Genomic DNA, 11,282 nt, shown 5'->3' with positions numbered 1-11,282 from the left:
TCTGCACAAAGCACTGTAAAGATCAAAAAAGAACAAAGTGAAAAGGTTAAGTTAAATGTAGGTAGAACATGGGTTTATAATTATTATGGATAGTAGTTAATATGAATAAAAGAGAGGAAAGAAAAAAGTAACAAGTAGGCAGATCTGGAAAACTGCTTGTATTGTCCACAGTGAAGTTAAAGATGTTCTGGTTGGTTCAAATTACATCGAATTTCACAAGAATTGCTCAAGAACAGACACCCAAGAGACAGGCTGGACTGCAGAACTGAACAGAGGTAGATGAGGTAGTGCTGGTGAGAGATCATCCAGCCATCAGAGAGGAAGACAGCTGACCAAAGTCACCTGAGGATAAAACCTGACAAATGAAGGGTTGCAGAAGCGTCAACAGCAGAGGACAGAGTTGAAGGATGACTTCAGTGGACATGGGCACAAAGGCTTGATGTCAGTCAAGCAGCCAGTCTGGTTTCTGTATGTTCTTTCTGATCTCTGCTATGAACGCATGCTGTGGTATGAACACCCACACGTGCCTTACTCTCCTCGCACAGCTGCAGCACAGGTGGTTCTGCTCTGAGCACCACAGCTTCTCCTGGCACAGAGCCCATCTGGAGCAAGCACCTTAATCCTTGCCACAGACATTGCAGAAACCAGTTTCTACAGCAACCAGTGCAAGCTTGTGAGAGTGAAACTGGTGCTGTCTATCACATTTAAAGAGGGTAGGTCCAACTTGCAGTGTGTTTTTTTCCCCCAGTGCAATATTTAACACCAAATCAATGTTTGAGACTTAGAAGTAAGGAAGGTAATGCTTTATTCATGCAGAAAAATAACACAAAATTGCCATTACTTATCAAATAAATAATTGACATCAACAAGCACAGAATAAGATAATTCTTTCTTTGACCAGTAGTACTTTATACAACTACTAGCATAATTTCTTTTAAATGAACAAAGTAGAAGATTAACATCAAGAATCACACCAAGAATACAATTACCTGCTGACCAAATCCTGCAGATAAGCTTGTATTTATTGGCAACTATTTTACTTGCAGGAAAGTACTGGTTATAAATGCTTGGTACAGACAGGTACAATAATTTTAGAGACATTACAAAACCACTTTCTACTGTGAAACAAATGAAATTTACCTGTAGCACAAATAACGCCACTAAGGCTGAAGAGTCATTCTCCATACTGAGAAAACGCATATCAGTTGAATTTCTCACACATAGATATTAAACTATTACAACGGAACTTTTAAATGAATTTTTTAAAAGTGTCTATTTTTCATTTGCAAAATACTTCAAGAAGATGGAAAACCCCCTGCTATGGTAATACATTTTCTTGGTGCTAATTACCGACAATAAGAGCAGCTACACACCTTAGTAATTATACAACTTCCTTTACTGAGAGAGGCACAAAAAGTCTGATTCTTGTTTGCAAAAAGCCACTTTTCAATGCTCTGCCTTTGAAAAGATAATTTGCAGCTGTTTCAATAACCCCTTATCCTGCCATGCATGTTTGAGTAGACTTAAATAGAGAGCATTTCCTTGGTTCCAAATAACTTCTTAAATTTCTTGTACCTGTTAAAAATTTTAAGTAAGAAAACAGACTACTCTTTAAAACAATATTTTTTCAGGAAAAATTATTTATTTGTTCTTTTCTGGAATAGAAATAATACTTTTGTTGGTATTTCCCAGAGAAAAAAAAAAAAAACCACACTACTCTGGCCAACTTTAGCTTTATTTTACTCCACAAGATCTTACCTTCTCTCTTTGTCTTTGTGTAAGCACATATTAAGTTTCTTTTTGCTCCTGGTTAAATGTTGCAAAATCACCAAAATCTGAGTGAAACGGTAATCATAAAGGTAAAAACAAAATATCTAATTTGACTATGAAGAAACCCAGGCTTTAGAGAACTTTAGGAAAAAAAATATCAATGAACAGATCAAATCCCTTTTTAAGTATATGCAACTGAGATCACACTTAACTGTCCTACCATAGCCCCTTTACAGTTTAACAATGCAAAAATGAAATTCTCCCAGACTCTTTATCCTTCTGGTCCCTATGTTATGCTATGGAAACCAAAAGGATATCATGATGTAATTCTGAACTGTGTGATTTTGTGTGTTTTAAAAATACAGTCAGACACTTAAAGTGCGTAATCACTGGTTCTTGTTTGGGAGGGGAGGGAGTGGGAAAAAGAATAAACTTTCTTCATTACCTGAGAATGATTCACGCTCTGAGAAATACTGGAATATTACTTTCCCATTTACCTTTCTTCCAAACAGAAGTACCTCACTTCTGTTGCTCCTTCTGACCGTTTCTGTCGGCACTCTGTCCCTTTCTACCTGTGCTTTAGAGGCACATTTAGTGCTCTTAGCTTGGTAGATGGCATTTTCAATTGTGTGCCCTTCCTCCTTCATTCCTTGTCAGTTCTCTCCCCAGGTGTTTCTGGGTGTGTCCCCAAATAGTCAATTATGTCTTTCCATTTAGACTTATGTTAAATACACTTACAAGCAAATAATTAAAACTCAGAAGATTCTATATCAAGATCAGATTCCGAAATGCCAAATATAAAGCATGCATTTACCCTGTACCAAAACAAAAGTAATCTCTTTTTCTGTGAGCTTGCAGAGCAGCAATAATATGAGCTGATAGTGACACAACAGGCATAGGCTTCCTAAAAACTGGAAGGCAGGCTGATTCCAGTTTAAAGTACAGGAGGTCATGTATCTCTAAACCAGGGACAAAATCCAAGGGTTCCAGAGCTGTTCCAAACACACCCTAACATTTTCAAAAGCTTCATAATTTCTTCTGCTAATGTTTAGCACAGAAGTCAACATCACATCTTGTGTTTAGGCTTCAGCGTGTTTAAAAAAAAAAAACCAAACAAACAGACACCCTTCCCCCAGTGACTACTCTTTTAGACTTCAATCTAGAGGACCATCCCCCTTCATCAGACAGACCAAATTCCCAAGAACCAACCTCCAATTCAGTAAAAGACCTTAGGTAAGTGTTTCAGTATGGATACTCATCTTATTGGGGTCAGGGACAGAAACAAATGGGTTTGGTTTACATACTTGGTCATATAGTGGGCACCTTTTGGCGGAGGAATAGCAGCGTCTTTGGTCTGTTGCATGGATGCTAAGTACTTTCCAGAAACAAACACACCACCGGGTTGGTAATAAAATGCAGGGTTTGTGCTAAAAGGCAAATGGATTTTACTCGTGTATCTTCTGCTGATTTATTGCATAAGGTTGGATAAATTGCTCTGCCAACCTACACCATAGTTTCTCATATACAGGCTGAAGACAATTACAATTACTTAAATTTAGAAGGAATCTTGGAAGGTTCATTTAAAATGTTTTTACGAATGTCAAGCAGGAAGGTTGAGTAAAAAGTAATCTTGATCTCACAGAAGTAATATAAAGCTGCATACAAACTGAACCATACCTTCCACAGCCTGTACCTCTCTCATCCAGTTGTTGCAAGACCATGAATGCCTGTCAGCAGCAACTGCAAAATATACGACTGAAGAGGGAGACAACATAAATATCTCTTTTTGGCCCATTTAAGCAAAGATTGCTTTTTAAAAAAGATTGTGCATTTGTATCTCCAAATTATATCCTTATATTGCCAGTGGCTATATTTCTCATCCAAATTAAGACAGGATTTGGCACACTAATAATCAATAATTAAGCATCAAAGATAATTATAGAGCCATTGGGGAATTTACAGAGAGGAGTTGTTACTTTATAAATTGATTTGCATTCTAATGGGAGCTTTATTATGAGGCCTGCGTAGCTGTCAGAAGCAGGCACCTGGAACATGGTCTGTGGCACTCTGCCACCCTCAGATTTTAGACCATTACAAAACAGAACATTTGTTAGGAGGTGAAGAAGGAAAAGGCAAATAGTTGTCTTTGCTAACAAGAGCAATTTCCAACCAAGTATCAGTTTTAGCACCCTCCCACAAATGACAGAGAAGCGTAACAAAGCCAGAGCAGAAATGTTGCCTATCTTCTGCTTTGCCAGTGTGAGTCATTCATCCACTGTTATCCTGGGCTGCAGCTGCCTTGTCTAATGAGTCTAATGAACTGTCCACTATATCTCTCTGACATTTTCGACATATAGAATTGAATAACACAGCACCATTTTGAAAAAGTACATGCAAAAATGTGTTGAAGTAAATGAATCTGCATATCTGAAGGAGCACAGCAGGCATCATGATCCTTCCTCTTCTCATTTGAAGATCTCACATGTTTCAGAAGATTTCACTTGTAACATTTTTCAGTTTCTTATGTTGTTAAAGATTTTTTTCTTTCTTGTCCAAGTTCCTGCACTATATCCATCACTGTAGAATCCATGTGTCTGTATAAATGAGTCAATAACATTTAAACTGGGCTTTAATAACAGTGGTTATTAAACATTCACTTTAACATAACTTCTCCTGCTGTTAAAAAAGTTGCAATATTTTCAAATAATATTTTTACAGATGTTAATTTCTTGGTTTGTAACTCAGTTATGGGTCAGTGTGATTTCCTGTAGTGCTGAATAACAGCACAAAGACTACTTAAAAGACAACGGTGAAACTTTCAGATTTATGAGAAATTGAACTGACAAATAGGTTTGGGAATAGTATTACGAGTAACGGTCTTCTCGCTGAGCTGTAGTAAATTGGTTGCAACTTCAAGGCTATTCCACTGAGAGGGTAAATGTTCTTGAGCAGGTTGCTGAACAACACCATGGCTTGTCCAAGTCTGGCACTACTGTGTGCCTTCCCCTCCATGCCAGCCACACATAATGGAGAGCAGAAACAGTGAGGCCTCAGCTAGTACAGAAGCAAGCAATAGTTCCCAGTGAGAAACCACTACAGCAAGACTAACTTTTACAATAAATTAATTTCCAACTTTAACATAACAACAATAGGGACAAGACTAAAATGAGCACATCTGATCTATAAATCCAAGATAACAGCATACAAATTTTACATGTGGAAAAAAGTACTCTGAAATAACTGAATATAACCAGCAATTCTAGCTAGATACATCTCCATTTAAGGGCAATAAATTACTCTAACACAGTTTTGTCAATTATCAGGCCTCGCATAAAGATGAACTAATAACCAGATTGTATTTGATATGAAAGGGTCAGTACATGGGTGAGCACTGGGGGTACAAACAAGTCAGATTATACATAATCAACATCAATCCCACTGACCCCAGCAATGACATCACACGACCAACAATGGGTGGAAAAATTGGTGAGATGCAGTCTCCCATAGAAGGGATGGGAGACAACCAAGTCAACAAGCCAAACACATAAGACCAAGGAAGCCACATACTGAATCTCTACACAGGCCACGTTCACAAAAGCCAGACCTGACTGGAGCCCAGTCCCAGGGAGGCAGGAGATCCTTCCCCAACAGGAAACTCTGCACAGTGCATCCACCTCACAGACAGACACTGCCCTACCTGCAAGTGGTCCCAGCTTTTATCCCCAAGTGGGACACCTGACCCTTGGTTACTTAATGTGGGACACCTGGGGCTCATTTACCCAATGGCTCTCCCTGCCAGGCTGGCCGCACCCTGGAGGGAAGCTTAAAGGCAAACTCACCCCCCTTTGTGAAGGGCTGTGGGAATCACCCATATGTCAACCTTAATTTGCGGCTTGGGGTTGAAACCCCAGCATTTCACATACACAGATTAACTCCGCTCCTACTGAATGGGATCCCTACAGTGGGACCCAATTTGCTTTCAGTTAGTACCAACCCATGATATATTTACTTCTGACCACAAAACTAGAACTCTAGTAGTATATTTATAAACTCACTGAAAGAGCATTTATCTAAAGAGCACTATGTCAAACTCTCATTTTAAATTATTTGTTGACCTATTTCGTTACAGGAAAAGCCTGACACACTTTCATAGAAGAAATAAAACAATAACAAGATGGGAAAAACAAGCTTCTTGTTGAAGAGAGAAGATGAGGGTAAATAAATTAGACAGACACTGATGAGTATAATTTGACAAACATTCACCTTTTTGAGGTTCTGAATAAGTAAGTAGAGTACAGGCAATGCAAACCATACAAGAGCATTTTAAGACAGAGTAATGTAACAAAAAAGCATAGAAGAGAATGAGCATTATTTGAGCTCTATTATTATATTATTGTAGCTATTGACGCAGAACATACCATTACTGCACACACACAATAGGTGTAATAAAGTAAGGTACTGTATTTCCTGTGAATTTTTTTTCTCTTGCTTTAAACTATTATTTTCCAGTGAGTTAGAAACCTATGCTGAAAGCACAAGCAATTCATGGAGAGGGGTGTGGACTGAAGTGACAGTAAAACCACAACCAGACAAAATCAGCCTTCTCCAGAGTACAGACTGGATAATGTACAGGAAGCTCCACAGATGCAGCCCACAGAGACCACTTGGCTTCTGTGCCTTCAGCTAATGTCTAAAATTTAAGCAATCATTTGAAGTGCTACTTTCAAACTGAATGATGTAGAACTTTAGAAAAATTCAGTTAATTCCCGGGCTTGGACTCCATGTTTTGAGGTGCAGTATTATAATCTGATTCCAGAAGTGTCTGAAATATTTGAGTTATTGTTCTGTTAATATGTTCTGGTCTTTAGTTTGCCTAACGTGAGTTAGGTTTTGATCAGCTCCCAGTGAAATCAGTGGATGCCCAGAGGAATAAGCACCGAAAATTTTAAGGCACACTTTAGGTAAATCAGCATTTCATATGCTTGTATCTATCTTTACATACAAAAATAACTTTTAAATTCTGGCCTTTATTTTCTCAATTTCTCATATTAATTAGTTTGTAATTGGAATAATAATTACCCATCTTTCAAATGTTTTGATATTCTGGCAAAGAAATCTCTATGGAAATAAAAATTCTTAATATTTCTAAACTCTTCTGCCATTAAAAGCAAGTGGTTTTGTTAGCAGGACATACCTGTAAGAGCAATCACCTCTTAGGTTTCATGATACAAGTATTTAATGTTTTTATTCAACTTATCTGAGCCTGTGAATAATATTTCAAGTGGGTTCTGCCCTCACCTACCTGGTATCAACCATATGGTAGGAAGGAATAATTACTGTCTATTAAGTCTACATTAAACCTTTCAGAGAACAATTTTATGAGACGCCATAAGGTCCTATACTTACTGCAGTCATTAATCTTCTCTGGGTGTCTTTAATCAAACCGCTCTGTCAGAAACATTAAATGATGTTAGGCCTAAACTCTTTAATTAATATGCATTTTTTTAACTTTTAAGACTCGATGCGTTACTGAATTATTTTCACATGTGAAATTGCTCTCTTTCAGGCTCTGGATGACCCTTAGAACCAGGTTCACCTTATACATATAAAGTACATTTTAAAAATGTTTTCTGAAAATGTAGTGAAAACATCATATGATCATTATGTGCTGGTTTAGAATGATAGTGAAGTATTAATGTCATGAGATCAGGAGATGAATACTGCATTTCTAACACAAAGAAAAATGACAGAAATCGAACAAGTAACATTTAAAGTTGATAGCCAAAGTTCGTGGAAGAGATAGGTATAAATGTCCGGTAAAACAGTCCCAAAACATCGAATAGAATACTTTTAGGGCTGTTGGGATTGCTGCATGGTACTTATGAAGGAAGGCAGAATAAGCAGTTTTCACTCAGATTAATATCACTAGTTCGATGACATTTAACCTTTCAATTCATTAAGAATTCTCTTAAATGAATCCTGGGTCCCTACAGCAGATTATACACTCCTAAAATTTTTGGTCCCCTCTTAAATACTCCAGGTGCAGAGTAGCACCTATTTCATATAAGTCAAAAGGTGCTCAGTGAGAAATGGCCATTTCTTTCTAATGATGGATCTGCAAATAAAATATATGCATTTCCTTAGGACCTAATTGAACAATACGGTACAGCAAAGGAACTGAACAACGACATAATGATCGAAAATACGACAAATAAAAAAAACCACCTGTTTGCAAATCTTGAGGTTTGTGGAAGAAAATAATATCCAGTGCAACTTTTAAAAGACAAACTCTTTCAAGAGATCATAAGCAACAATATTAAAACATAAAGAAATCCTGGGGGGTTTTTTTATTTTTATTTTTTTTTTAGTTGTCTGCTATAAAATCTGAATGATTACTGCAATATAGTCTCAGCAATGAACTTTGCCACTTATTTTTTCCAAGTGCAGGTGAAAAACAGACGTCTTAGCATTACTAGCACATGAGATCAGTTGTTAATGTTGCTGATGTAGAATACAACTGTTCATAAACACAGGATCTAGGAAGTGTATATTGACTGTGGGCTCTATTTATTACTTGTTACACTTCATTTTAATTTCTCTGGACCTTTTAATGACATAATTTTACTAGCAATAAAAGCATTAGAACACTTTCTGGTAGGTACTCACATTTTAAAATGCTAAGAAATGTGAAAAGTGCTGAGGAATATTTCTTCGATGTGAATATTCTAAGAAGAAGTCTGAAGTTTCTTATCTCAAAATTTTCTAGTGATTCTTTTACAACTGTCTTAATCTGCAATTTAAGAAAACACAACAAAAATTTTAAAACAATATGAATTTTGTTACTGATTTTGGAGTTAGTTCCAGGTTCACTGTAACCTAAGATGGGCAATAAACCAAGCTAAAGAACCAGCTGCTTAAGGAAGGATTGGCCATAACAAACATTTTCAGTCACTTCATTAGACCCACACAAAAATGTTTTCATTTCCATCAGCACTCTGTCAGCTATGTGGTCTTGTGTAAACAAGGCCAAAGCAGTCATTTGACATAGGTGGTTCACCTAGAGCAGCCATTGCAGAGGTTTCCTTCAAACCTGTGACAAGGTTTCCTGTACATTCTCTGAAAAGAGTCTTATTTTCATGCTGGGGCAACACACTCTTTTTGTCAGGATGATAAAGATGCCACTTTATACCAATTAGGCTGGTGGATCGTTAATTGCATGGGTTCACAGATTAATATTCTGTGATCAGCTGTCTCTGAGGGAAATCTGATGTTCACCACGCCATTTCTTTTCCCTGTACCTACTTTTCAACTATATTAGATTTTGTGCTTATTGGTTTTAATTAACAAATTGTCAAAAAAAAACCTAACAGTGCTCCACTTTTGGGTCTATAAAAATTACTTTGTCAATGACGTTGACTTCTCAGTGTTGCAAACAAGAAACCTCAGGTAACAATATGGCTGCATTTGGTAACGACTGTGAAAAAGTAGGAAAAAGTAGGGACAATAAGTGAGATAACATATATATCTTACTGTTTGAAATTACAAAAGTGTACAGGTCTTTAGGAGAACACTTTGGGGTTTTTAACCACTATATGCAGCACAACAGTTCTTTGTTTTATACATTTATTTTATTCAGTGGCTAAGTACTAATACTCATACCAACTATGCTTATGAACTTTTATCTTTAAAACTCACATATTTTTTTTTTAATTACAGCAAAAAATCTTTCCCTGTAAGCAGTTTTTATTTTAACATAGTTCAACAGTAATCTCACTAATATTGGGGGCAGGGGTGGGGTGGGTGGGGTGTTAATAGGGTAACTTCCCTTTAGTCAGGATTCACATCTTGACTTTTCCTTTGGTACAAGTGAAGCTCCTCATCCTGAAATGCAAGAGTAGGTTGATCCTTCTGAAGTCAGCCCAAGGGCGTGTGACATGGTTTTCCCCTGGCCAGAGGGTTGGAGCTTGTCCTGCAATTCATGCTCCATCTCATGTTTCCCACAGTACTGCTCTGAGTGCAACCAAAAAGCACTGTGAAGAGAAGCAGGGGCAAGGGCTGCTCTCACTTCAACCTGCTGAGAGAGTTTTACACTGCAACAAGTAAATAAGTATTTGAGGAGAAGGAGAGTAAGAACAGAATATGGAGAGGGAACATTGCTGGCAAGGATATTGATGGTACTTCTGCAGTCCTGAACAGGGTACTGCAGATGTTGACCTTCCTGCTATGCTCCACCATGGTAGAAATTTGGCAGAAGATGGTTCTGTTATAATTTACACATGGATTTGTTAACCTTCTATCACAAAGTAACCTGCTCGGTTGATGTGGGGTGAGCGGTGGACATTGTCTACCTGGATTTCTCCAAGGCTTTTGATGCAGTTCCCTGTGGCCACCTCCTAGGGAAACTGATGTGTTATGGTCTAGACATGTGGTCTGTGCGTTGGGTGGGGAACTGGCTGACTGCACCCAGGGGGTGATGGTAAACAGCTCTTTTACAAACTGGCAACCTGTCACAAGTGGGGTCCCCCGGGGATCGATATTGGGCCCAACATTGTTTAATATCTTCCTAAGTAATCTGGATGATGGGATCAAGTGTACCCTGGTGAAGTTTGCTTGACAATACCAAACCAAGCAGGGAAGTAGATACTTTGGAAGGGAGAGCCACCCTGCAGGAAGACCTGGATAGGCTGGAAGAGTGAGCTAACAAGAACCTTATGAAGTTCAGCAAGGACAGTTGTAGGGTCTTGCACCTGGGAAAACATAATCCAGGAGTGCAGCACAGGCTGGGATCTACCTGGCTGGGGGGCAGCTCTGTGGAAAGGGATCTATCTGAGGGTCCTGGTGGACAACAAGCTCAACATGAGTGGAGTGTGCTGCAGCAGCAAAGAAAGCCAACGGGATGCTGGGTTGCATCAACAAGGACATCACCAGCAGAGTTGGAGAAGTCATTATCCCACTCTACTCAGCACCTGTCAGGCCAGACCTGGAATACTGTGTTCAGTTTAGGTCCCTGTTACACAAAAAAGATGTGGACAGCATGGAGAGGGTCCAGAGAAGGACCACAAAGATGATTAAAGGACTGGTTTGTTCAGCCATGAGAAGAGAAAACTTAGGGGAGACTTTATCACCATGTGCCAGTATTTAAAGGGTGGCTACAACGAAGACGGAGACTCCCTTTTTACAAGGAGTCACATGGAAAAGACAAGGGGTTGTAGGTACATGTTATTCCTGGAGACATTCCAACTGGACACAAGAGGAAAATTTTCCACAATGAGAACAATCAGCAATTGGAATCCACAATGAGAACAATCAGCAATTGGAATAATCTCCCCAGGGAAGTGGTGGATTCCCCAACATTGGACACTGTTAAGATTCAGCTGGACAGGGTGCTGGGCCATCCTGTCTAGACCGTTGTTTTGCCAAGAAAGGTTGGACCACATGATCCTTGAGTCCCTTCCAACCTGGTGTTCTATGATTATAACTCACATGTGCTACCAGTGAGAAAGCCTGGATGA

This window comes from Athene cunicularia (assembly GCF_003259725.1).
Source record: "Athene cunicularia isolate RWA chromosome 3 unlocalized genomic scaffold, athCun1 chr3_part1, whole genome shotgun sequence".
NCBI lineage: Eukaryota > Metazoa > Chordata > Aves > Strigiformes > Strigidae > Athene > Athene cunicularia.
This window is presented reverse-complemented; position numbering follows the sequence as displayed.